Raw genomic sequence first — 25,068 nt, forward strand, 5'->3', positions numbered from 1 at the left:
CTCCTGCACTGGCTCCCAGGGCTGCTCTGCCCAGTGCTTGGGATTGTGTTCAAGTGGTTGCCCCCAACCACCACGGGGAGGGGAGTCTGGGGACAGCCTGGGGGGTATTTTTTTGACAGCCATCTCTCCATGAGCAATGTGAAGGGGGCTGCTGAGTGCAGCAAGGGCTGGCAGCAGTGGCTGGAGCGTGTGGGAGAGCAGGAGGGCCTCCCTGGTGCTGATGTGGAGGTTGGAGTCAGCAGGCAGACTGGCACAGGAGCTATGGGTGCTGTGACCTGTGCTGCACACCCAGGCTGTCCCTGGGCTTTGCACAAGCACTGCTACCATGCCTTGGGCTCTTTGTTGGGCTGGCTGCACCTGGAGAAGGAAGGTCAGTGCAGCAGCTGACTGAGGTTAGAGGTGCTGCAAGAGCCACCTCCCAGGTATTCAGGAGTTCATGGCTGTCGGTGGAAGCATCCCTCTGTGGTGCCTTTCCTTCCCTGGAGTCACAGGCCCTGATCCTGTGCTCTTCAGACCCAGTCCTTCACACTGAGCTGATGAGTGTACAGAGGTAAGTGTTTTTATTTGGTAGCGTTGTTCTATTCTCCTTATCTCTGTTGCTTTTAGCAGTTACTCTGTCTTGCCTGTCAGGTATAAAGTAATAAGAAATCATGCTCTGCTGTCTGGGTGCTTCCCATAGGAGTTTCTCTCCTTGAGAGAAATGGTTAGACTAAGAGAGATTAGCGTTCTAAAATTTTGCCCTTTGGCCACTGAAATCTGCTGCTACAGCTTTGGTCAGCCTTCTTCCACCTATCCAGTGGAGGGCAGCAGAAGGGAGCAGGCGGGCACAGACAATTATTAATAATCAGACTTCTCCTTCCTGCTTGCAGTTTGTTACAGCCCCACTTAAAAGAGCATGCAAATGGGCAGCGTGGGACGCACAGAACCATTATCCTGCACTAGGTGTGGTGTAGTGTCAGGGAATGATAGGAATTGCTCAGGGAAGGAACATATTGAGAGGGTTAAAGCAGGCTGATGTGTCCTTGGGCAAACCTTCCCGTCTCCAGGCAATAGCCAGTTCAAAGGCTTCCGGAGCAAATGGACGTGCCTAGACTCCCTGCTGGAACAGCTACACCCTGGCCCAGCTTCTGTGCATTTGTCCAGTGCCTTTGAGCCCATTTGTGTTTCAGAATGTGAAACTGGATTATTTCTGCAAGGTACTCAAAACCTGAGGTGTTTCTGCCACACGGTGCCCTCACAATACATAGGAGAGGTAGGGGATGACTCCAGGCAGAGAAGGAGGAGCACAAGAGGGCAAGGGGACTGTAGTGGTCACCACCAGACTGTGGTAGCCTTGTCACAGCAGCAGCCTGGGGCTTGTGAAGTATTCTGCAGTCCTCAGATATGCTGTAGTAGGGGTTTAGAGGAGAAGGGGGAGGCGGTGTTTCAGCTGTTTATGGGAAGTCTTCTCCAGTGTGAGGGACAACAAGGCAGAAAGCACCAGTGAGCGTGTCTGAAAATGCAACACGTGAGCTGTAGGAGTTGGCACTTCTCTGGTGAAAGAGATGAGACATAGGAGCAGAGGAGGTGTAGATTCCCTCTTATCTCAGACACCCAGGGGAGAGTTTTTTGGCAACTGTGTGGATGTAAGCATTTATCCCTCCTGGGAAAGAATCAAGTGCTTTGGGGAGTGGATAGGAGAGAACTACAACATCAAGTTGCTTCTCCTTCCACCAGCACCCAACCCCACACCCTGAGGCCTCCCAGCAAAGGTAAGTAGGCTTCCTTTGTATTTCGTTGTACACAATTAAACGGGACCCTTTACGTCTGAAACCAGGTTGAGGTGTGAAGCTCATTTAGATAAATCACGAAGGAAGCATCTCATTTGGAGCAACCACATGGCAGGGCCGAGGCACTGGAGCAGTGTGGTGGCGGGTCCAGGCTGGATGTCTGGGAAGGCAGGGAGAGGTGTGAGCTGGGTGCTCCTTCTGGGATTCAGCTGACTCCCGCTCCCGGTGGGGCTGCTCTGACTCAGCCCCTGCTGCTCAGGCACAGCTTCATTTGAGGTCTTCGCTTGCCCCCAGGCTGGGGATTTCAGTCCTGGGACCTGCCTATCGGTGCCATCAGGAGCCATAAAGTATCGTGATGGGTAAAATGTATCTCAGGCATCTTCGCATTTAAATAGAGAAAACACATGGAGACACAAAATCTCTCCATAGAGACCTGCTGTTACCCAGAGTCTGGGAACAAGGTGCCTTTGCACTAACCGAGTGTAATCCAGATGGGGAGGGCTGGGTCTGCTGGAGGCACTGGGGAGGAGGCTTTGAAGCCTCCTCTTTGACTGTGTCTCATCCCTAAGGGCAGTCCCACTTACTGAGCTTGGCTCTAGCATGGGCTGAGGTGTAGCTGTGCCTTTGGGGTAAGGTAAGAGAAGACTGTCAGCTGCTGGGGTGGTTGAGTGTGGTAGCCTGGGGCTGTCTGGGCACCCACAGAGCAGCAAAGACCTTGGGGCTCTTAGTCCCCATGGTCCCTCTTTCCTAACAGTATTATTTAATTCTTCCTAAGGGCTAAAGTCCCTCTGCTAAAATAGGTCAGCCTTGCAAGGAATGCAAGCACTCAAAATACACCTTTTATAACATCATTCCCAGAATTTTTGTTCTCTTATTTACCTTGGCCAAACAGTTCAGGCCCCAGATAGGTGCCACTCCATTCCCACATCTTTGCATCTCTCCCCCGGTCCTATTTTTTCTGTCTGGTGAAACAGCATTTTTGGGTCCCACCGGACCAGCACAATGCGTGGAGACCTCGTGGGTTCAGGTACAGCAGCTTTGTGCCTGGAAATCTGTCAACCCTGGTGAGGGTCCTGATGGGAGTTATGGAGACTGGGGGATGCCCAGGAGAATTCCTGTGCTCCTTGCCAAATGCAGAGAGGAGTGGGCAGCCTCGCAGTCGTGGGGCTCCTGTCACACGCTGAAGCTAAAATGCCTGGAAGGACAACTTAGCTGTACCTTTTCTTTATCCTTTTTTTTTTTTTTTCCCTTTGCCACACTTCAAATAATTTGATGTTGAATATTTAAGATTGTTTTGTTGTCTTCAGTTCACCTCATCTGACCTCACGATCTTCAGGGTAATAGCAGATGATGAGGAGGAGGATAATACTCCGCGGTTTCACAGTGCCACTTCCTGAGACTCCACGAGCCCTTCAGCAACATTTTCTTGTTAAGGCCTGCAAGCTGTCTAAAGTAGGTTAATTTATTAGTCCTGCTCTGTGTATCGTGAGAAGTTGTGACCTCTTCAAGTGAGCTGGAAGGACTTGCAGGCTTGAACCGAGGGGCAGGAACGACCCTGTGTGCTCTCAGTACGTAGCGTGGCTCGCACAGCTCCGTGTCCCGAGGAAGGGCTCTTCCTGGAGCCATTGGCATGAGGGCATGTGGGAGGTGAGGCTAACTGGGGAGGAGGAAAGGTCCCTGAGGAGCTGAACAAAAAAGCTACGTGTGTAACAGTAGATAACAAGCTCCCAGACTTTATCAACTGGAGATTTGTATCGACTGCTGCAAGAAGGATGGTGATGGAGCAGTAGTATATGGATTAGAGATGAGGATGGTAAGTGGGAGGCTGGGTGGGCTACCAGGGCTCATATACTGGGGGGGGGGCAAAATCCTCCATTCCTAAAATTAATGCCATCTTCCAGTTGCTGCCCTGGACACCCCTCCAGTGCAGCCCAGCTCGTGTTGGCTGCAACCCTTAGACCCGAAGAGCCCCATCTCTGTGTGGGGTAGAGAGGCAGGGATCAGGCAGGAGAGGATGCCCCTGGCTGCTGTCAGCCTGAAGGGAATGGCGAGGCTGTGGGAAGAGGGCAGGTCGCTCATATTTCCTCTGGGATGCTGGAGGCAAGAGGTGCTGTGGATGGGAAGAGGAGCATAATGGATCCTCTGACAGAGCATGGAGCCCTCAGTTTCTGCCCCAGCTGCCTGCAGTGATGCCTGTGCAGAGGCTGCTGGAGGGGATGGGGGGGCTGCCAGCCATGTGGCTCTCTGGGGGCCTGTATACTTGTTTTTCTTCCCTGTGACATTACATAATGCGAGGTAGAAAATGTTTGCACGGTAGCTGTATCGGTCCTTGGGGCGAGGGGAGAAAGGAAGGAGGCGGCGGATAATTTGAGGCTCTTTATTAGACCAATAAATCATTTATAATGCACCAGCTTTCAGGCTGGGCTGTTATTGCTCATGTCAGCCACAGGATGCTACCTGGTGACTGAAGCAGGCAGAGCAGGAGCTGTCTCCCCGAAATCAGAGGGGCAGAGCCGAGCTGCACGGGGTGGGCATGGCAAGGGCTCACCATGCTGGGGCAGGGGGGAGAGGACAGCTTGTCCTTCACAGGCCCTGGGGACAAACTTGGCCTTGTGTAAAGCTTCTTGCAGCCAGAGTGAAGGCAAAGCATCAGGAGCAAGTCATAACTGAGGGATCAAGTTGGCACCTGAGGGTGAATGGGTCACCTGCCCTCCCCGCATCACCGGCGAGCAGAGATAGCTGCAGATATAGGGGTGATACACCCCAATGCCCCTGAGCCTTGGCTGGTGGGGAGCAGAGGGCAAGACAGGTATTACTGGTGGCATTCCATCACAAAAGGGCATCCTGTGCCTCTTATCTTTGTGTTTTGGTGGAGCTTAGTGGAGCCTGAGGCTTGTCAGGCAAGTATCTCTTGGATTTCTTGTGTGCTCTGGGTGCCAGCGAGGTTGCTGAGGAGGAATGTCACCCATCTAGGGAGGGTTGTGCTTGTCTAGGCATAAGCTTGTGGTTTGCCACATTTCATAGCTGTGTCTTGTTCAGATTGAAATCATCAAGTCCTGCAAAACTACACCTTTCAATTGCCTGCCTGCATTCCCAAGTGCTTCAGACTGCATCAGCTGGACTAATGTTTTGACAAATGATATCCATATTGATTTCCCTCCTCCTCCTCCTTTCCTCCTCTCCCTCCTTCCACAGCAAAGAAGCCACTTTTGATAACTAATGTCTGGAGCTAGGCAAACACAGCTTAGGAGACAGATAAACTCTCCTTTCAGGTGAGTTCACACCAGAGTGGGCTCCCAGGTCATCTGAACATCCTTCCCTGTTAAGCAACCAAATGCTTCAGAAAGAGGGGCCACTGAATTGGCAGGGCATGTGCTCCTGCTGGTGTGCTGGGATTCAAACCCCCCCGAAAATGCTTCAAAGAAACCTAAAGGGGTTCCTAATGGGGAGCAGTAAATGTAAAAAATCCTTATAAATACCATTCCCTCTTATGAAATACACCTTTGGGGTGGGGCACGCCTGTTTCTGTGGGATCCGATTTAACTGTAAGCTCTTTAATATGTTCTTTGTGTCCTCGTGGACACAGTCTGATGGAAGCAGCAGCTAAAAGCAAATCACAGGGTGAGAAGGTGAGTCTTGCTGGTGAGAATTAGCAGTGTCAGGAGGGAAATATCACACACCTCAGCGACTGAATTATGCATTATGCTGCAAAATCCCTGATGTCAATACGCAAACGCTGTTCCTGTTGTTTTGCCTGTGATGATTGGCAGCAAAGGAATTCAAATCACATCCACACAGCAATTGTCCTCCTGTAACTAAGTCTCTCCTATTCAGGTGGGTATGCTTGTGCAGGCAAAATCCATGCAGCAGAGTGGGTGCTTCAGGAAGAGGCTTGAAAAAGGGTGGTGAAAACATTTTCATGCATTTAACAATAGGAAAGGTTGTCAGGTTAGCCTGTGCTGGATGTGGCACCTTCTCTTTTTTTCCCACAGGCGCTGAACTCTAGGTATTACCTCAGACCTTGGGAGGAATAGGAGAAGTCCATATCCAGGCACTGAAAGTGATTTCAGGCATGTGCCTCCACAGAAGGACTTTTCTCTCACCAAACAAGGTAGCCGGATGGGGAGCAGAGCCAAGCAAGATGTCATCCCCAATAAAAGCAGTAGTGGAGTCACCAGTGTCCCCTCTCCGTGTGGCTGGACTAAAAGCATTGTGAAATTACGTGTAACAAATGGTAGGAAAATGATTATTTTAATGAACACGAGATTGTTAAAATTCTCTGCTATTAGATCTTGCTAAGTGTGTTTGAAGAAGAGCAGATAACAAAGCTAGGAAACAGAATTTTATCTGCTTTTATTTGCTGCTTAAGTTGCTTTTGCCCCTGCTACCAGAAGACATAAATCAATTACTAATTGCGTTCCTAGTTTGAGGTGCTGTGAGCATTCACATGTTTAATCTGTCCCGGGTGCTTTTAGAAACAATTGCACTAAGGTGAGGATGTGAGTTGCACAGAATTTTCTTGCTCCTGTTAATATCTTACCTTTCACAGAATAAGGCTGTGTGAAAATCTGTGGGCTATTTTTTTCTGCTTGGCGACAAAATGAAAAATTTGGAACGAAGAAAAACGGATATCTGAGTTTTAAAATAACATTTTGTTTGCATTCTTTGGATGACTCTCTCTTTCAGAACATAACTTCATCTTGAACCACCACTTCAAGATGTTCAGGAAACAACTAAACAAATCTGAAAATATTTTACCAATAACCTGCTGCATTAGAATAGTTGCTGCAAAATGGAATTTTATTGCCTCCCCCACCCTCTCCAAATGGAATAACCCATCTGCCTGAGGAATGTAGCCCTTCCCAGGTTATGAGCTCCTTGGAGAATTGTGTGTTAGAAAAGAAAACATGAATTTGATTAGATGGAGAGTGAGACCTCAGCCCCCTGTGGCACAACCACTGCCCTCCTCCCTGGCTCCAGGAGGGGACAGGGAGGCAGGGGCTCAGCAGGGAGCTGGGAGAAAATGTGGCAGGCTTTCTCTCTGGGGCTGGTGGGCCTGCCTGCTGTCATCCCTATGGGGCTGGCAGGACCCTCTGGCACTCCGATCTGCCTGGTGTCAGCCCTGCTCTCCATGGGGCGTGTGGCTGCTGGGAGGGGGCGTGAGCTGGCCCCTGGTGGGGGTCTGGGGTGTAGACAGTTGGGAGAGGGGGGAAAAGTGAGGGAAAGGAGGACTGTAGGTCTGAAGATTAAACCAAATTGAAAGGACAGGGAGAATGGAAAAGGAATCTGGAAGTGCTGGAGGAGCCAAGCTAACAGAGGGCAGGAGAGGCTGCGTACCTTCTAGGAGAGATTGGATGTCTTTAGCACTGTCACACAGACAACTTAAAATGAGCCTTCTGTTGAAGGAAGAAAGAGTTAAAACAAGTTTGAGCCTTGCAAGGCTCACAATCTCAAACTGTAACTGGTGAAGACCGGCAGCCGAGGATTATAAAGATAAGAGCAGGGGAAACATGCAAGAAGGAGCTGGTGGAGGATCAGACCACAGTCAATGATGACTTCTTACAGGGCAAAAAAGTGGGGTGTAATCCCTGGTCCCAGGAGCATGGAAATCATCCCAACACCTTTGCTTGGGCAGAGATCGTCATCAGTCTCCTTTCCCCTGAAGCTGTGAGTGCCAATCTTTGGGGTGATGCTGGAGATGGGAGAAGCTCCTTGGTGCCTGCCTTTGCAGGGTTCAGCCCCCCGGCACTGGGCAGCAGGTCATTGTGGGCACTGCGTGCTCTGGGCACTCTTGTGGCGTGGGCACTGCCCAGCGGGGGCACTGCCCACAGTGCCGGCAGCTGCGACCCGGCAGCCTCCCCCATGCCCATGTGCTCCTCAGCTGCTCCAGGTCAGAGCTGTCTCCTCTCATTTCAGCTGCTTCATTGCACGCTGAGGAGCCAGGAAAAGATGGGGTAACCCACGTTCACCTACTGGTTTCCCACCTCGAATGCTCTCACCAGTCCTCAGCAGTCACTGCTTCTGCAAGTGCTCTGCCATGTCCCTGTCACCTGGCTGTCCTGGAGCTACCTGAGGGGTCCTGCTGGCCAGCAGGTCCTCCAGGTGAGCAGTGATGAGCTGAGGGCATACTTCAGGTCGGTGTTGTAAGCAGGAGCCCCAGACATGGTTGTTCCAGGGCAAGGAGACCACACTGGTTTCTTCCAAAAGTGTCGGTGTTGCAGGTGTGCCACTGTATCCTTATTTCTGGAACTGTACCCTTTTGCAAGGCAGTTTTTGACTCTGGCAGCAACCTGACCTCTCTGTAAAGATTTGTGCAAGGAGTCCTGTGGCTTAGATAGACCTGCGAAAACGATGGATTATGTTCATCCTGTCTATTTCAGGATCTGATTTCTGCTGTTAAAAGCTAAGGGAGTGTGGATGTTCACATGGCTCAGCAAGAGACTCATCAGGCTTTTCTCACAATCTGGACTGACTTTCGTGCACCTTTCAGACACAACATCAAAGACTCCATTATGGAAAGCTTGGAAGATGGCTCTCAGCAGAGGCAAATCTGCAGGTCTCCCACAGTTGCAGTAAGGTGGAATTGCTTGGCATTTCCCCAGGATCTGATAAGTTTGTGACTTTGGTAGCACCTGCAAAGTAAAGCCAAGCCAGAGTCAGGCCTGTGCTCACAGGCAGAGGAAGAAACAAGCAGAGCTGGGGTTTAGGCAGTTCAAGGATGGAGAAGGGATGAGTGAAATAAGCTGCTCTCTGCTGCAGGCTGCCATGCTCACACAGGTTCTTCCATCCCCAAACTTCTGGGTGCTTGGCCCCCTTGTTTTCTCACCAGGAGAGACAAACCCAAAGGGAGTGAGGCTTGCAAAATGTGGGCTGCTGTTAACAGTGGAGACTTGTGGGATCTGCTGAGTCCAGGCAAGGAAGAGGGCAGGCAGTCTGGAAAGAAGGTGCCTCTTCCCTACATCATTCACCAGGAGCAGCGTGGGATTTGTGCTCCAGCCCTGCAGCTTTCAAGCAAGCTTAGGACAGCAGGCATTTACCCCTCTGTTGTCTACTACGTCCTACTGCAGATAGAATATGTCAAAATCGTGGGGCAGTCCCAAGGATTTCTGACTCCATTGCTTCTTGACAGGAGCACTGTCACTCCAGTGACAGTCACTCCAGTGACAGCCACATTGCATCCAGAAGTGCGTGTGGCGTGGGTGGGTCAGGGTCATGGGAAATGCTGGAAGGGGCAAGGTGGATGTGTTTGGGAAAAGCTGGAAAGACCAGAACCGTGGACATGGCTGGGATGCTTTGATCCAGGCCCTTAGTGGAACAGCCCTCGGGGACCATCACACAAAATAGCCCAGAACACAGATGCCTATCGAGAGTCTTTTCTAGCAGTCCCTTTATGGAAAGGCCAAAACCATAAAACACTTCTCGGTGACTGTGATCTTGCAGCAAGGATTTGCTCTATACCACTTCCCTTTTGCAATGTGCTTTTTTTGTCTTCACAAAAGGCTTCCTTGGCAAAAGGGAGCTGCCAGCTGGCCAGATCTGGCCAAGGGGCTAACAAAAGTATTCAGCTCTACACAGTTAATGCCAGCAAAATTGTCTATTCAAAGAAAAGTCATAGTTTTGACACTGTTTTTTTCATCAGGGTTTATTACTCCAGGACCACTGCCAATATCATTTTTTTTTAGCTAAAAAATAAAAATAATAAAAATCCTGGCATGTTGAGGCCATACACTTAGAAAGCATCCCTCATCCTGGCTGATACCACTTCTGATTCCCATCTATGCTCTTTTTGATCCAAGTGGTCAATGCCTTTGCAATGCCACTTTCTTTCAGCCCAGAAATGGAGAGAAATGGTGACTTACACCATTTCATTGAATTCTTATTTTTAAATGTTAAAAACAATTTAATTCCTGATGGCTGTAATAACTCCCTGCCTCCCTGCCTCCTTCCCTTTTTAAACCACCTCAAAACCTTGGGGATGGAACTGGCTGACAGGATTCCTTTAATTATCCTCGCTCCCAACACTCATCTCTTCCATGGTGCCTTCAAGGGACACCACTGTGAAAGGTTCTCTACACACACAAGCACTACATCCAAATCGAAGCAGAGAACAAAAACAAAATGTCAGCAAAGCCACCCTTAAAGAAATTAATAACAAATACAAGCAGGCACATTCCATCCGCCCCATTAGTCAGTAGTGCTCAGATACCATGGTGATGAGCTTCCCTATAAATATTTCCACAGCAGCAAAACTGCCTTAAAGGGGCCACACAGCCTCTCCCATGCACGTGCAGAGCCCTTCTCCCGAGGCACCGCTGTCCTCTCCAGACTGCGTGGCTGGCACCTGAGCCACGTGCCTGAGGAGGAAGCCAGCACCATCTGCTTTGCTTTCTCCTGTCGCGAGCACCGGGAGCTGCGCAGCCCTGGTGTCAGGCCCGTCACTCTGCCGTTCAACCCCAGCGTACTGCTGGGGAGGAGCGTGGTCTCCACTTTGCTGGTGAGCAGCTGCTCAAAGCCAAGGAGGCAGGCGGGCATAGCATCCCTTATCTGCACATCCTCAGCATCTCCCAACCTGAGGCCTCACCCAGCACTGCCACAGACACCGGCTTGAAGTGTGGAGCCAGACGTGTGCTTGTTTATCCTCCCAGAGGCAAATGTTTGTGGGGCAGAACAACACCTGATCAGGTTGTTGAGCATCTGGGAGCTCCTGTTCACAGATCCTCCAGAACAAAAAGGAGCCAGGCAAGAGGGGCAGGGAGGGGAGGGGAAAGAAACACATGCTCAGATGTTTAGGTTGCTGCAGCCAACTTCTGCCCACGCTGCAGGAGAGCTTTGAGCTTCTTGCCCTTGATGTAACCACCACCAGAAGTTTGTTTTCACAAAGCCTTCTTGTATTGAAAGCTACAACTCACACCTCAGTACCTCATCTGAGGAGATATGAGTAACCCTGTTATTAAGCTGTGGGCAGCATTACCTGGAGGGTGATTCTTCACACACCTGCCACTCTTCAGAAATAGATGGGAAACTTTGTACTGCAAAATAATTTTCAAAGGACAGCAGCTCCAGTGGAATATGAGGCATAAAAACAGAGAGAAATGATCATGTGAAGAAAAGCTGACCTAGCCCTGATGCAGAAGACCTAAAGCGTGGTGGCTCTTAGTGCCTGTACAAACAAGGTAGAAACCACTTGGAGCTGCTGACTTACACACAATCCCAGCAGAAAGACTAAGAGAAGGAAGAAAAAAGAAAAGCAATATCTTTCCTATAACTTAATGAATCCCTTGCAGCAAAGGGAAGGGGTGGGAACATAAGTTGATTTGGCTTGTGCCCTCCTTGATCCCCCTCCCACAGCAGCTGTAACCAGTCACAAGGTAGGATAGAGAAGGGCAAGGTAAAGGTTGTGTATAAATGCCTTGCTGGGGTTTCTGGTGTGGTCCTGCAAGAGCACTTGGGGGTGAGCACTGAATTCTTTTGGTAAAAACATGACATTAACTGGTTGGACTGGCTGCAGGGTGGGAGGAGTTGAAGAAACCTGCAGTCGTAACCAAGAAGCTGCTGCTCACTCTCTCCATTGCTGCAGGCAAGTCTTTTCTCTCCCCTCTTTTCTCCCCCACTGCATCTTGCACTCTTCCTGGCTTTCTAGCCTGGTGTTTGTACAGTAGTTCCCAAGCACTGGGATGTATTTTGTTTCCCCTAATTGCACTTTTTAAATGATACCTGGAGGTCCTCAAAAAGCAGTGGCTGAGTGTGAAAGCAGTATGGAAACAGTGCCAGGTGCTGGGGTGTGTTGTTGAGTTGCTTGTCTGCCCTATTTACACAGAGACTAATCAGCTCTCCATGGAATTTCGTTTGATCCTTTGGCCTGTCTCAAGGGAAATACAACACTAACTGACAAAATATGTATATTTTGGCTTTCAAAAACTATTACACTTTGCAAATATCACCCAGACATTGAGCTTTGTGGTTGCCAAGGAAACATCATGGGAGATAACCTGATCGCAGCTGTGAACTGCATCCTTTCCTTTCCTGGTGTGAAACCCGCACTTTCAGAAATGCCCGCTCTTGTCTTGGGGTATTTCATCTTTAGAAAGCAGAGGCTTGAAAAATAAGGTTATTTGCAGTCCAGAAGGTATTTCCTTCTGAAATGGAGCTCTCTGGAGGACTTGCTCCTTGGGCTCAAAGCACGTGTGGGGTAATGGCTCAGCAGCAGAGGGGTTTGTTGCGCTCCGATAATATCGGTGTCTGCTGGTACAGCCACAGCCCTGTTCAGATAATGTGGCATAGAGTCAATGGGAGGTTGCACAGTGCCACCCTGGGGTTTGAAAAACTCGGCCTCCCTGGAGCTATCAGAGAATTGCAGGCTGGAGTCAGTGCTGGAGCTCCAGGTAAGATGGATGGAGTCTCCTGTCTATGACCTGGCATAAAAAGGGCTGTGCTGAGCTGTCCCAGAGGCTGTCAGGCACCGAGTGCCTCTTGCAGGGAGGGAACCTTGAGCTGTTCTCATCAGAAACGTTACTGTTCTCCCCTGATATATGGTGCTGTGTGCTGTCAGGTGGAGGTGGGATGTCAGGGAATCTACTCCGATTTTCCCTCTGTGCCAGGCAGGGCCAAGCCAGTCGGGAAGGCAGAACCACATCCCACCTTGTAAGTGATGATAGCCCCAAGCATCTCTGCCTGTTCCTCCATCCCCTGAAGAGGGTGCAGCACCCCTAGACACAGATGGTGGTGAGCTCTGGGTTGGGGCTGGGGGGGACACAGGCCATGGGTGTGCCACGTGTGCCGGCAGCAGCTCTGGTGAGGGAGAAGAGGGGTTGGGCACGTGGCCCCAGGGAAGCCTGATGTGTGCCGTCCCTTTCTGGTGTGGCAGAATGGCACTTTAAAGATGTGAGATGCAGCTCTTTTTCCTGACACTCAAAGAGCCAGTTGACAAGCTGCTGTCAGGGAAATGTTGTCTAACTCCCTTTCCCCCAACAATTTCCCTGGTAAAACTGCAGTGCGGTGGAATCAAATGGTGACAGAAACCAGTGGGGGAATAGCTGTGTTTTCTTTCTTTCTTTCTACTTTTTTTTTCCTAGTGTGCATCTGTATTGGGAGCCATGTGCACATCGGTAAATCTCGCCGGTTCAAAGAAATGTTTTTAGTGTTCAAACTTTAGTTCTTCCCCCTCTGCTAAAGGAACAACAAAGCCTTGAAGATGCTCCCAGCTTGCATGGGATTAAAAAGACATGGTGGCTGAAATGGAAAATAGCATCTCATGTTTTTTCTTTGGGTTGCATGTGCAGAAAGCCCCTCTGCTGTTCTGTTAGCTGGTGCTGTGAAAAGTCCTCTCTGATGAGGAAAGGTAAACTGCAGGTGGAGGAGGGAGAAGAGGGCTCTGGTTATAAAACTACCTCTCAGGCAGACAGCTCGTGCCCTGAGTCATGCCAAAATAACTGTGGGCAAACCTGGGAGTGGGACTGACAGTGCTGGAGAGCTGCTGTGCACTTGGGCACGAGAGTGAAGCCTGGCCCTTGATGTTGTAATTACCACTGACACCTCCTGTTTGCCCCAGGCATTTTCCTTAGGTGGTTGACTGTGGTTCATTGGTGGTTTCTCTCCTCACTCCCATAAACAGGAGTAGATTTCCTGGGAGCACAGGGTGAGGGAAGGAGCAAGAAGGCTGCAGCTTCTCACCGGCTTTGTGCAGTGCAGCTGGTGCTTCTCATCACCTGCTGCTGGATTCGACGTGTGGCTGCAGGGCTCCTGCTGTCATGCACTCTTTTTCCTCTCTAAGGAAAGTCTCCATGATTTGATTTTGTTAGAAACTTTTACTCTAAGAGCCCGTCTTTGCCATCCTAACTCCTGTCAGGCTTCAATAAGGGTTTTCAGAAGCGGCTTTCCCTACTTTGAGGTCTTTAGTCTAAGCTCAGCCTGCTCGTGTCCCCCAGAGCTGTAACCATGACAGGCTGCTCAGTCCTCTCTTAGTATTCAAAGCAGGGTGTTTTAGGATGGATGTAATTTGTTTTAAGGCAAATCCTTGGGGTTTCATTTTGCTTTCCAAAGTGTAACAGCTGCTTGGGCTACATTTGCTCGAGAGCTGAAAACCCTGCAAGGGTTTGTCCATGAGTTCTGGCTTGGGTCATTAGGATTAATCTAAGCAATTGCCTCGCCCTTTGCTTCAAAGCGCTTAGGCCCGTTTCACTCCATGATGAATTTGGCCCCAGAATTTAAGTATCTACTTCTTTTGTACTTCCCATCCTCAAAAAAACCCTAAAACAATCAGATATCCTTTGGTAAAAGGGCACCATAGTTTCTGCACAGAGCAAATAAGGCAGAGGGATGTGAAACTCATGAAATGCTGATTTTTGCCTTTTTTTTTGTTGTTGTTGTCTTAAATAAGCTACATCAAATTCCTTATCACCCAGTCCTTAGGAACTGCCTTAGCACAGTGGAAGAATTGATTGCATAAATGCCAGCTGTAACTCTCTTATTTTTGGTAGCAAGGCATTACTAAAGGCAGAAAGGCAGATTAATTCAGTGCCACGCTCCAATGAGACCAGTGTCCTTTTGTCTGGGACTGGCTTTGGAGCCCTCTGCTACCTGGTTTTTGCTTTCAGCCGTGTATGTGGGGACTGTAGTAGTGGTTCAAAACACACATCTGTTATTGCAGCAAGAAGTCTTGAAGGGTGTGCACATATAGGTTAATTGTCAAGGGAAACCGACTTCAAGTACCATCAGACTGTTTTCCAATGTAATCGTGACATCTAAGAGGATGATCTTTGAGAGATCAGAGAGTGGAAATTATTCTCTTGCTTTGCACATCTGAGTGCAGTTTGGCTACCGTCAAATTAGCTGTTTCAGCCTACACTGTCAGTTTGCTCTTATCTCCCTTTCCTCTTGTTGTATTATTAATAATAATGAAAAAAAGTTAAAGACGGCAGTAAAGACCTATCTGCGTGGGGCAGGGCTGGAGCCAGCGACTGCCTCTGAGTAATTGTGGATGGTGACCAGCGTTTGAGTGCCCCTCAAAGGGACGTGCCGGCCCCGGGGATGGCAGGCAGCTCTTTGCCACGCTGCCTGCGGGTGTTTGAAAGGCAGGACTGCTGGATTGGAGCTCTCTCGTTTGCTTCATCTTCCCTCCCTCTCTCCCCTTGCACAGCTGCATTTAGTAATGAAGCTGGCAGCATTAGAAAGTCACTAGAAGTAACCCAGCTGCCTCCGTGGGTTCGCAGGGAGAAGGACTTTGTAGCTGCTCTCAGTCAGTCCATTAATTGCACATAATAAGGCATTTAGTGACAGAAGGATGGTTGATGAGCCTTAGCTGAAATAACAAGGGCCTGCCAAGAGCTGTGTTTCTTTGTCAGGGAGGGTTGTGGAGGGTCCTAGCGCTGAAGTGTAGAGTTGGAGTCGTGCAGGGATAAGAGCAGTGGGAACCTGCTGCTCCCTGATCTGGAGGGCACACAGCTGGCCCGGCACTGAGCAGGGAAGCACATCCATGCTGAAGGACTAGCGGGGCTGATCCACTCTGGGGACAGCGGGTCCCTGCGTCTCCAGCAGTGTCTGCCTGAGGAGAGCCACGGGGAGCTGCCCCACTGCCAGAGTGGCACCTGGTGGCTGCTGGCTGCACCACCCAGAACCTGATGAGAGATGAGCTGTTCAAAAAGGGCTGGATGTGGGACCTCCATCCCTGTGAGAAAAAGCAGGGCAGGTCACATGGAAAAACCAGTGTGGACTGGGAAACTTGGCCTTTCCAGTTACCAAGCTGGTCCTCTTGGTTTTGATGGGAAAATGAGTAATGAGTTGAGGTGGGTGCTGGCCCCAGCTGTCTGACAGATTCTTTGTGGGCTGCCATGGGCCCAGAGAAGAGGAGGACAATGACATGGCAAGGGGATGCACAGGCAGCTGTCTCTGCAGGGAGGGGTGTCCATGTGATGCAGACAGGTTTGCGTGGGGCAGCTCACTCCCTCATTAATAAAGAGGCTGTTCCCACAGCACCAAGCATTTCACCAGCATCAGCCCCTGGCATTGTGGGGCTCCCTACACCTCATTCCCGGCTCAGTTCTGTGGGGAAGCAGGTCCAAGAGCTGCCACATCAGAGCCATGCAGCTCCTGTCCATCTTGGTAGGGAAACAGATAGTGACAGCATCCATGCTGGGAGAGCCTGGCCTGTGGAGGTAACGAGGAGCCCAGGGTGATCCCTCACAGCTGGAGAGCAGGCTGTGCATGTCTGTGCACACAGGCTGCTGCTGCAGCGCCTGCCTGGCCCGCAGTGAGGGTCACCCAGCAAGGGAAGGGTTGTATCTCCCCAAAATAGCCAGCCACACTTGCAGTGGGCACATGCAGGTGGTCCCTGGAGCCCACAGCTGGAGCATCTGCCTCGGTTTTGCTCTGTGCAGCCGCCTGGCTGGTTGGCACTTCCCTCACCTGGGAGAAGGGCTGTGCTAGCTGTTGGCAGGAGGTGTTTCTTTGTCTGAATGAGCACTTGGGAATGTCAACATTTCTCCAGGCTAGTTCACTGTTCTCCTTACCTATTTATTTTAATGTCTCAGCCCTGTGCAGCACGACTTCTTCTAGAGGGTCTGCATGTTTCACAAAGGGATGTAAATATTACCCCTGCATGGAGAAACAGAGGTACAGCACAAATGGTTGGTTCGAGCACAGGTTTTCCAGCCCTGAACTCTCACTCCATCATGCAAGGTCCAGAAGGAGCAGGAGGCAGCTCTGGCACAGAAACCTGCTTGCCTCCAGGAGGGCAGGCAGCTGCATAGCTGTGTGAAGGAAGAGAGGGAACAACAGTTTTTGGGGTCAGATTATAGAGGTGAATTTTGGCTCATATGAAAGGTCTTAGGAAATGTGGAGAATTGGCAGCTCTGCTGGCTGTGAGACCTCTGTGGATCTTTCATGCACTCCTTTACCATGGTCGAAGGGGACATTACCTGTCCCTCTGCTCAGATGGGAGCACTCTGGGTGGACTGAGGGAGCTGTCCCACGAGCTGAGTGATGCCATCCGCTCTGAGCAGTGGGTGTTAGTGCTGCCACCTTCATTACTACTGTTAATTAACACCCTGTCATGACTTGGCAACATTCTCACCTGCCCTGCACCTCAGGACGTCTGGACAAGGTCTGGCTACCTTCCTCCCCAGGGCATTCCTGACAGCAAGCCCAGGGCTTGGAGGCAGACATCTCCTTGGTGACACAATATCAAAGCACATGGTTAAACAGCTGCTCCTGCCTGCGCTTTCTCCAGTGCTGTCTTTGTCCTCTCCCGTGTCCTTCCAAGGAGAGAGGCAAGGACCTGGCACAGCTGGCTTGTCCCACTGTTGGCAGCAAGCCTTGTACTGATGTTTTGGGCAGCCCTGCTTTGCTGGTGCACCTTATTTGTTGTCCAGCTGAAGTGGAGAGGACATGGGCTGGTGTCAGATCCTAATCACCTACCTACAGCTTCTATTCTTTGCTCTACTCCTCTCCATCTGTGAGGAGAGCTGGAAAGCTCTCCATCAACTCTTTCTCTCTCCCTAAAGGCTCCAGCCTCCTTCTTCTACTCACCTAGTCTAGACAGCCTTGCTTTTACAGAGGTTTTGAGCTTTTGCCTTCAGCTTTTCAAAACCTGGAGACCTGAGGTGTACACTGCTCATAAGAGTGTGAAACTCTGTGGCCAGAACTCATGACTTTCATTTGCTTTTCAACAGGGAAACACGTCTGCAAATCCTCACATCAGAAGTCCTGGATAGATCATAACAGATCTTTGGTAGGATGCAGGGAAGTAGAATGTATTTATTCACAGAAAATTGCAACTTCAGCTGCAAATTATTTTGATTTCTACCAAAACAAAGTGTTACAGTTGGTATGGAGGGCTATTTTTTTTTGCTTTATTTTTTTCCTTTTTTTGAAGTTTGGGTGAAAGAGGGAGATTTGTCACACTTGTGCAGGCTAGATTTGGAGGGAAAGGTCCTGATCCTGCTTCCAAAAGGGGGAAAAAAAGGAAGCACCAGGGCTGGCTTTGCCTGTTGTCTCACTTGACCTCCTTGACATCCTGCCTCATCCAGATGCAGCATGTGTAGAGAGACAATTGTGTTGTAGACATGTGGTTGGAGGCTTTGGCTCAGGAGGCAGCAATCCAGGTGAGTTCCTGGGCATGTACTGCCCTCCTGGCTTTGCCACCTCTGCTGAGTAGAGGAAGAACTCCCCCAAACACAGCAGTGGCTGAGTGAAGCTCTTGATCTCCAAGCTTTGACCACACACCTGCCGAAAGGGAGACCAGGCATGACTCTGAGTCACAACCACATGTGGATTATGAAAAAAACAAAGCAGCATCCTGCCTCAGAAATCTTTCCAAAAGGGCTCAGCCATTCCTGCCCCCAGCAGCAGAGGCTGCTGAGCTTGGCTGCTTCTGGGCATGCACAAGCACCCTCCTGGCTCTCCCCCAGCTCCTGCATACCCAGGAGACAGGGATGAGAGCAGTGCTCCCGGGCTGCCACAGCTGTGCGCAGCATCCTTGACCCCGGTATGCTGGGGCAGCGTGCTCTGCTGTGCTGCTCTAAAGTCTGTTCTGGGCAGGCTTCCCTATTTTAGCTCAGTTCACACTCTGGAAATTCAGATCCTGGTGGCTGTGCCTGGAGCTGAGAGGTTCTTGGTGGGAGGCCCTTGCCGTAGGACAGGTCCATTATGGAGAGCTAGCTCATGGGCAGGGATCGCTGGAGCGAACTACTCCAGGAAACAGCCTTAATTCAATAAGCAGCTCTTACCTCCCAATCAATGCCAGACCTCTGCCCCCTCCCAGCCCTGTTGCTGGAAATGCCATTATTCTGGAAGGCAACACTGACTCTTAGAGCTCTGGTTTCAGCCAAGGGGCATGGAAGAGCCAGTGAGCCTCTGGGCTTGTGGTGTCCACACAGTCCTGGTGGCACCAAGCTGCTCCTCTGGGCAGGTCTGGGGGTGCCTCCGCTAACACCAGTCAGACACTGCTGACTGAGGCCTTCCTCTCAGCTGCTTATTGTACTGCCAGACCCCAAGCATTGCAGCTGAATATTTCAATGCCAAGTGTCTGCCCCAGGCTGATTTATCTTTTTTCCTTTAAACAGAAGCTTCAGCAATAATTGGATCTGTTGTTTCTTAGAGTGAGACTAAGGAAAAATATGTTCATAAAAAAGTCTTTCTATGCTGGAGAAATGCAACGCCTCTGGCCTCAGTGGACACCTGCAGTCTGCACTCTGCTTACTTCCCACACAGATTCATGAAGTGATGCCCAGTTGGCCACCTCTGCTCCACGTGCTGTTCCTCATGTTCTGGATACTGGGGTCTCCTTTGGAGGGGTACAGAGCTGTGTGAGAACATCAAGGTAACAAAACTCACTACTTCTGCATTTTGTACTACCAGGACTAATGGGTATCTCTGTGTCTTGGTCTCACTCCTCTTTCCCTCTGCTCCACAGGGCTGCAGTGAAAAATCAACTCCTTTTAGCATGTGACATGAACCCTGGCGCTGTAAGCATGACCTCAGGAGAAGAGCCTGGGAAGAGAGCTGTCACTGGGGAGACTGCTGGGCAGCACACAGATGGCAAGGGACACAGCCTCACTCTGAAGAGCAAGGCTAAACCCATGCAAGATCATACCTGTTCTTGTCAGGCAGTCCCATCTAGCCCAGCACTAAGTCAGGTAGGAAACCAGCAGGGAAAAGCATGCTAAAGAACCTGAATCTTTTTTTCTACCTCCAGTTTCAGCTGTTTTTCTTGTAGTGAGTGAGAGGAATTCAAGCTATTTGTTCCTGGCTGTCAGACCTTAGCTTCTAGGCTGTTGCCTCTTATTTGTTTTTAGTTGCCTGGCTCCTCGCAGTGATCTATTTCTTCCTGTGTATTCCACCCTATGGGCAATGATTTCCCCTTTGTCACCAAAATATTGCATTAGTATTCATCTGTTTTTTCTGCACTGAGTTTGTTTAAAAAACCAAGAAACAAGAAAACCAGCAGACTGAAAGGAGTTTCATCCCATCCTCCTTTCAATGCTGCCTGCTACCAGCTCCTTTCTAGTCAGGTTGCTACTCATCTTCCAGTGCTTGCACTAATCCTCAGCTTTGTTGGCTTAACTGTTAATTTTCCACTAGCAGGCATTTTCTGTGGAGTCCAGACAGATGAGAGCTGCTGCCATGCCTTTGTCTAGGGATGTATTTCACCAGTGCCATCTGTGTAAGAACATGACTTACCTGTTGTAAAACCCACCTTGCCTCTGCGTTTTATTTACCTTTGCCTTCCATCTAGCCCTTCCCTCCTCAGGAGGTATGCAAGGCTTATGTCTTGCCTGTGTGCTCACATCTGTGTATCCATCATATGCTGTTCTTCAGTCTTCTAGTCCCACATTTCTTCTTACTCCCCTGCTTTCTAGATCCTTGAGAAACCCCTGCTACCAGCCCTTTGCTTTACTCTGGTGTCTCCTTCTGAGCTTGGATTTGGAGTTTGTCTCACTGCCTCCTTCACCCCGTTAAAGCACATCAATCTTTTGTTTGAAATGTCCATATCCAAGTCCTCCTCCCTATCAACCTTTGTACCTTTCCTCTTTCATTCCTGATCCTCCTCCTCACTAAGAGCTCGACCTGCTGTCTCTGTCCTTTAAGGTCAACTCTCAATTCTCCTTTTGGCAAACAAAATAATTTGAGTCCTTTATGTGCCTGCTGGGAAGCTTTGGGGGTTTTCCCCCTGGAGCACTGAGATAATTTGGCTCCTTTCTACATCCTCTTCTTCCAGCAACACCTTCAGAGTGTCGTTACCACACTGGAGGCAGTGAGCTGGGATTCATGTTACCAGCACGGATCACAGGTGTCTACGACTTGCTTCCTCATTATTCCCAGTGGAATGCCCATTACCTCTTGCCACAGCTTTATGCTGTTAGTTCATGTGCTGTCATGAGCTCCAAAACCCCTTCCAGAGCCTCTGCTTTCCAGTTATAGCACCCTGGGAGCCCGCTTGGAATTTCTTATTCCAGGAACAACTTTTTGTAGTAAAATGCCGTTTAAGCGGGCTTTGCTCACTGAACTGTAGAGAACTGCTTTGCATGGCTGCCCTGTGCTCCTCATTATTCATCACTTTGAATCTCTTTGTCATTTATGCACTGTAACAGCACTGAGATTTGCATCTGCTTCCCAGCGATGAAAATGCTGGAAAGTGTCAGGCCTCAAGCAGCTCCCCAAAGAACCCTGCTTGAAACACTCCCATCTGTAGATGATTCACCACTGACAATTACTTGTTGAGATCTGTCAGCCAGCTCTTAATGTAGTTAACGTGTGGTTTGTTGATATTATATACTGCTGATTTTTTAATCAGAGTGTTGTACAGTCGAATGTCAAATGCCTTACAACAGTCCTCCCTAAAGCTGACTTGGAGCCAGCCTTGGAGTCAAGTGGTAGGTGTGATATGTGTCAAATAATTGTGTCATCTCATCAGGGAAGGCCCACAAAACTAGCTGAGCCAGTTGTTAAATATATTCCCATCCTCTGCCCTTGCTTACCACTGTGAAACTCTTGGGAATTTCGTTCCAGTCTCTCCGAGCTTATTGCTGTCTCACTGTGTGCCCCCACATCCTTTGGAGCAGGAGTTTTGCTGCATCCTTCTTCCACACAGCATTAGTGTGGGCCTCTCCTTGGTCAGGGAGTGTACCTGATGCTAGCACTGGGCAGCCCCCAAGGAAAACGGGATGTGTGACCTGTGGTCCTCAATAACCTCATTCTCCAAAGGCAGTTGAAGGTGTAATTATTCATCTAATCCCCCTGCTCCTTCTGGTGTGCACAGGCTAGAAACCCGGGCTCTGCAGAAGCAGAGAGGATGCTGAAGAGGACTCAGTCTTGCAGGAGGTGTTCACTCATGCCAGAGCCAAACCTGAGACTGGTGGGCCCAACCAAACATTTCCCCTCTGAAAAGACCAGTGATGCCATGTGCTTCCACAGCCCTTGGTGGAGACTGGAGAGACCATGTTCTGGGGGCTCTGGAGGTGCAGAAGTGGGCAGGGGACAGGTGATGCTCTATCCCCTCTCTGCACTGCTGTTGTAACTCCAATGCACTTGGTTTAAGTCAGCTGGTAATCGCATGCGGTGATAAATAGTAAGAGACAGGAGTTCGTTGCAAACAAATGAGCCTCAACTAACCTCATTTCTTCTTTTGACAGGATAACAAGCTTAGAGGATAAATTCTCCCCTGCCAGAATTTGTTTCTCTGCTGCCAGCCACCTCAGCATTTAGCAAAACCCCATTCTTTGCTCACTTCCAGGCTACTTAAAGCAAAGGTGGGTACAGACCACCCTCCTCAAGTTTTGGATTCAGTCCCACAATCTTTTTTCATGCAGGCTGCTGTACTTGTTCCCAATCCTCCCACCTCTGGAGGTGCTCGAGCCTCCCCAGCACCTGCAGCCGGCAGGAACGCTCTGGGGCAGGACGGCAGAGCCCACATTGACCTGAGACCCCGTGGCAGAACTGCTGCCTGCTGGTGTGGGAACAACCAGCTGTGTACATCAGCAGCAAGGAGGGTTCTTCTCAGGAGCCCTTGCAAGGTGTCTGAAGAGGCTGTTCCGGGGCAGCTCAGCAACACTGATAAGTAAGTTGGCAAGAACTTGCGATTTTCCTGTATTTTTCAGATGTTGCTTGGTTTTGAGACACTGCTGGTGTTGGACAGTTTGGAAGTGCCTTTCCTACACCTCTGGAAGCCATGCAGGCTCTCAGTTGTGTGCCATGCTTTTTGTTAAAGGAGCTTTCTCTCAGCAGCACTTCAGAGCCTCCCAAGAGTCCAGAAATATATAAAGTACTTAGGAAAAGAGGCCAGATTTGCAGAAATCTGGGAATACCACTCAGAGGCAGAGGAGTTTGGGGTGCTCTGGTTATCCAGCAACTCTAAAAAACCCAGCTGTGAAATGCAGAGCAGGAGGTACACCAGTGAAATGCTCCAGTAACGTGCTGTTTAGCAGCATCCTGAAAGGACTTTCTCTTCCAGGCTTTGAGTGCTGGGCATGGTACTCATCTCTGGTGGCCCTTTTCACAGCACTTTTGTTGCAAATAAGACCCTTATGTCCTCTTAGGCAAAGGTACTGGGTGAGAGGGTGCATTTAAATAATTAAAAAGTGCTTTTCTCCATTCGTGGTCATTGCGTCACATCCTTGCTGAGCACAGTTCTGTGTGCAGTGCTAAATGGAGCCCTTTGCCAATTTCTCCCAATTGGTCAGGCCTTGAAGAGTGAAATCAGCAGCATTCAAAATGAAGCAAAACTCTGCCAGCATTAGGCTTTGTAACAAAGTGAAATTTGCCCATGGTTAATTTTGAGGATTTGTTAAGGTGCACAACCTGGGCCCCAATCCAAGCGGTGCTGGCAGGATAAAAATCCTCCCCATGCCACCAGGGCATCCATTTCAGGGGCACCATTTGCAATGGGGTGGTCCCTCTGTGTAAAGAAAACAGCTGCCCATTTCAACACAGGCTGACCTGCTGCCTGCTCAGGGACTTGCATGGCCTGTCTGTCTTTCTCCAGAAGTGCTGAGCATGTACAATTCCCACTGACTTCTTTGTGGGCAAGCCGTGGGTTTGACAGGTTAGATCCACAGTTTGGGGGATTTTTATCACGTCTGGTGACATCTGAAAAATGGCAGATTAAAATACAGCTCAACCTTAACCCTGCCTGCAGATTAGCATTTTAACCAAGTTCCCACCGTGCTGGATGAACTGCATCAGAGTGCCTTTCCTTAGGAGAAACTACTGCTTGAGTGCAACTGTGATGCAAGAGTAGATCAATCTGCCCCTTTATATTGCAGCTGCTCTGAAGTTTTGGACCTGTCCTGAATACAGAATTCAAAACAAAGCTTGAGAGCCTGAAACCTGTGTTGACTGAGAATAAGGTTTGTGCAAACCCCTGCCAAGTGATAAGGCAGCTCCCCCTGGCTCTGAGAACGGAGCTTTCCTCCCCAGCCACGCTCAGATGCGTGGGGAAGCTGGAGCTCCTGTGAAAACACCTAGTCCTGCAGCTCTGGGGTAAGTGGAGGCTCTTGCAAACTGCAGACTGGGTGTCTTTCACCTGTGGCTTACCAGGGAGGCAAATCAACAATTCGCTTAAGAAAACATCTTTACAATTCACATCAATTATCAAATATGTAACAAATAGGTGCTTGAAAGATGCCTTGGTTTTGCATATCTCGGCTTGAATTCTGGCTCCACAGACATTATATGGTTTTCCCAGAGCTGCTTCCTGCTGTGTGTTTGCCTCGGGCTTAGATTGGTCACTGGGGCTTCAGATTGCAAAAATCAGATCGGATGTGGCTATCTCTGTTTTCTACAAAGGGACAAACTTTGCCCTTTGCAGTGCCTGCAGAGCGGTGAGTAATGAGTGTTTGCGGGAATATCGGTGAGCTGGGCTAATAACCTGCCCGACCTTGCTGGGGAGAATCCCTTCTGCCCTTGTGAGACAGAAGTGAGTCTCCCTCTGTAGCTGGGAGTCACCTGCCTTCAGGGCATTTCACAGCAGAGGGCCCAGGGAGATGGTGTTGGATGGGGGAGGCTCTCCCTGCCTGCCTCGGTGCCCTCTGAGCGTGCAGAATTGCAGGCTCTGGTGGGCTTGCTAGCTGCTCACATACAGCTCTGAGTGTGTGCATGAACAGTCCACAGCCATGCAAAACTTTACCTTAAAACAGAGAAATTTCCCTGTACAGCTGGGAAAACGCTCTGTTCTGTTGCAACACTACCCAAGCTACCTGCTTTCAAACATTCCCCTCGTTGGTGCCTGTCTCGACGCTCCTTCTGCTCCCTTTTCCTGCTGAATGCTGCCCCTCTCCTGGCTTTGGTGAGCCTCTTGTCATCCCTGCAAGCAGGAAACTTGAGGCCCTCAGCTTTTGGGGACAGACTCTCCACCATGGGGTGAGCTTCTACAGCACCTTTCTGTTCACAGGGTGGGTACATTAGCGCACCTTCAGAGCCTCTTGGGAGGTTTCTGTGGAAGGAAAGGGTTTGCACCTGGAGCCTGGGTTCTCATTTTGGACTGCTCAAGGTCTTCTTGCTGGTGGAGAAGGTAGGAACTGGTTTCAGAGACTAACCCTGAGATTTAACTTTAGGATTCCCTTCAGGTGCCTGGCTTTGCCTGCCCAGGCCAGTGTCACACTGCACCAGCAGCTACAGCAAGATCCGTGGCAACAGAGCCGGAGACCTCTCTTGTAGAGTCCCAGATACTGGGCTATTGAGAAGAAGTTAATGAGATAATCAGAGCTGACACAAGAACAAAATATTGCCCTCCAATAATCTTCCCCTTGTCATTTTCCTGCACGTCTCTGTGCATTTTGTGGTTTTCTGCCATCATGCACGGCTCATG

At 49.8% G+C, this 25,068-nt stretch overlaps 1 long non-coding RNA gene across 1 annotated transcript; it reads left to right on the forward strand.

Moving 5' to 3' along the window:
* The first annotated feature begins 105 nt into the window (after positions 1 to 105).
* LOC116438004 lies at positions 106 to 23,198 on the forward strand. The gene is made up of 4 exons (XR_004237559.1): positions 106 to 1,751; positions 18,975 to 19,083; positions 19,177 to 19,399; positions 21,896 to 23,198. It is a non-coding gene; the product is annotated as an uncharacterized LOC116438004 (long non-coding RNA).
* Positions 23,199 to 25,068: the final 1,870 nt, after the last annotated feature.

Source organism: Corvus moneduloides, chromosome 2 (assembly GCF_009650955.1).
Source record: "Corvus moneduloides isolate bCorMon1 chromosome 2, bCorMon1.pri, whole genome shotgun sequence".
Taxonomy (NCBI): domain Eukaryota; kingdom Metazoa; phylum Chordata; class Aves; order Passeriformes; family Corvidae; genus Corvus; species Corvus moneduloides.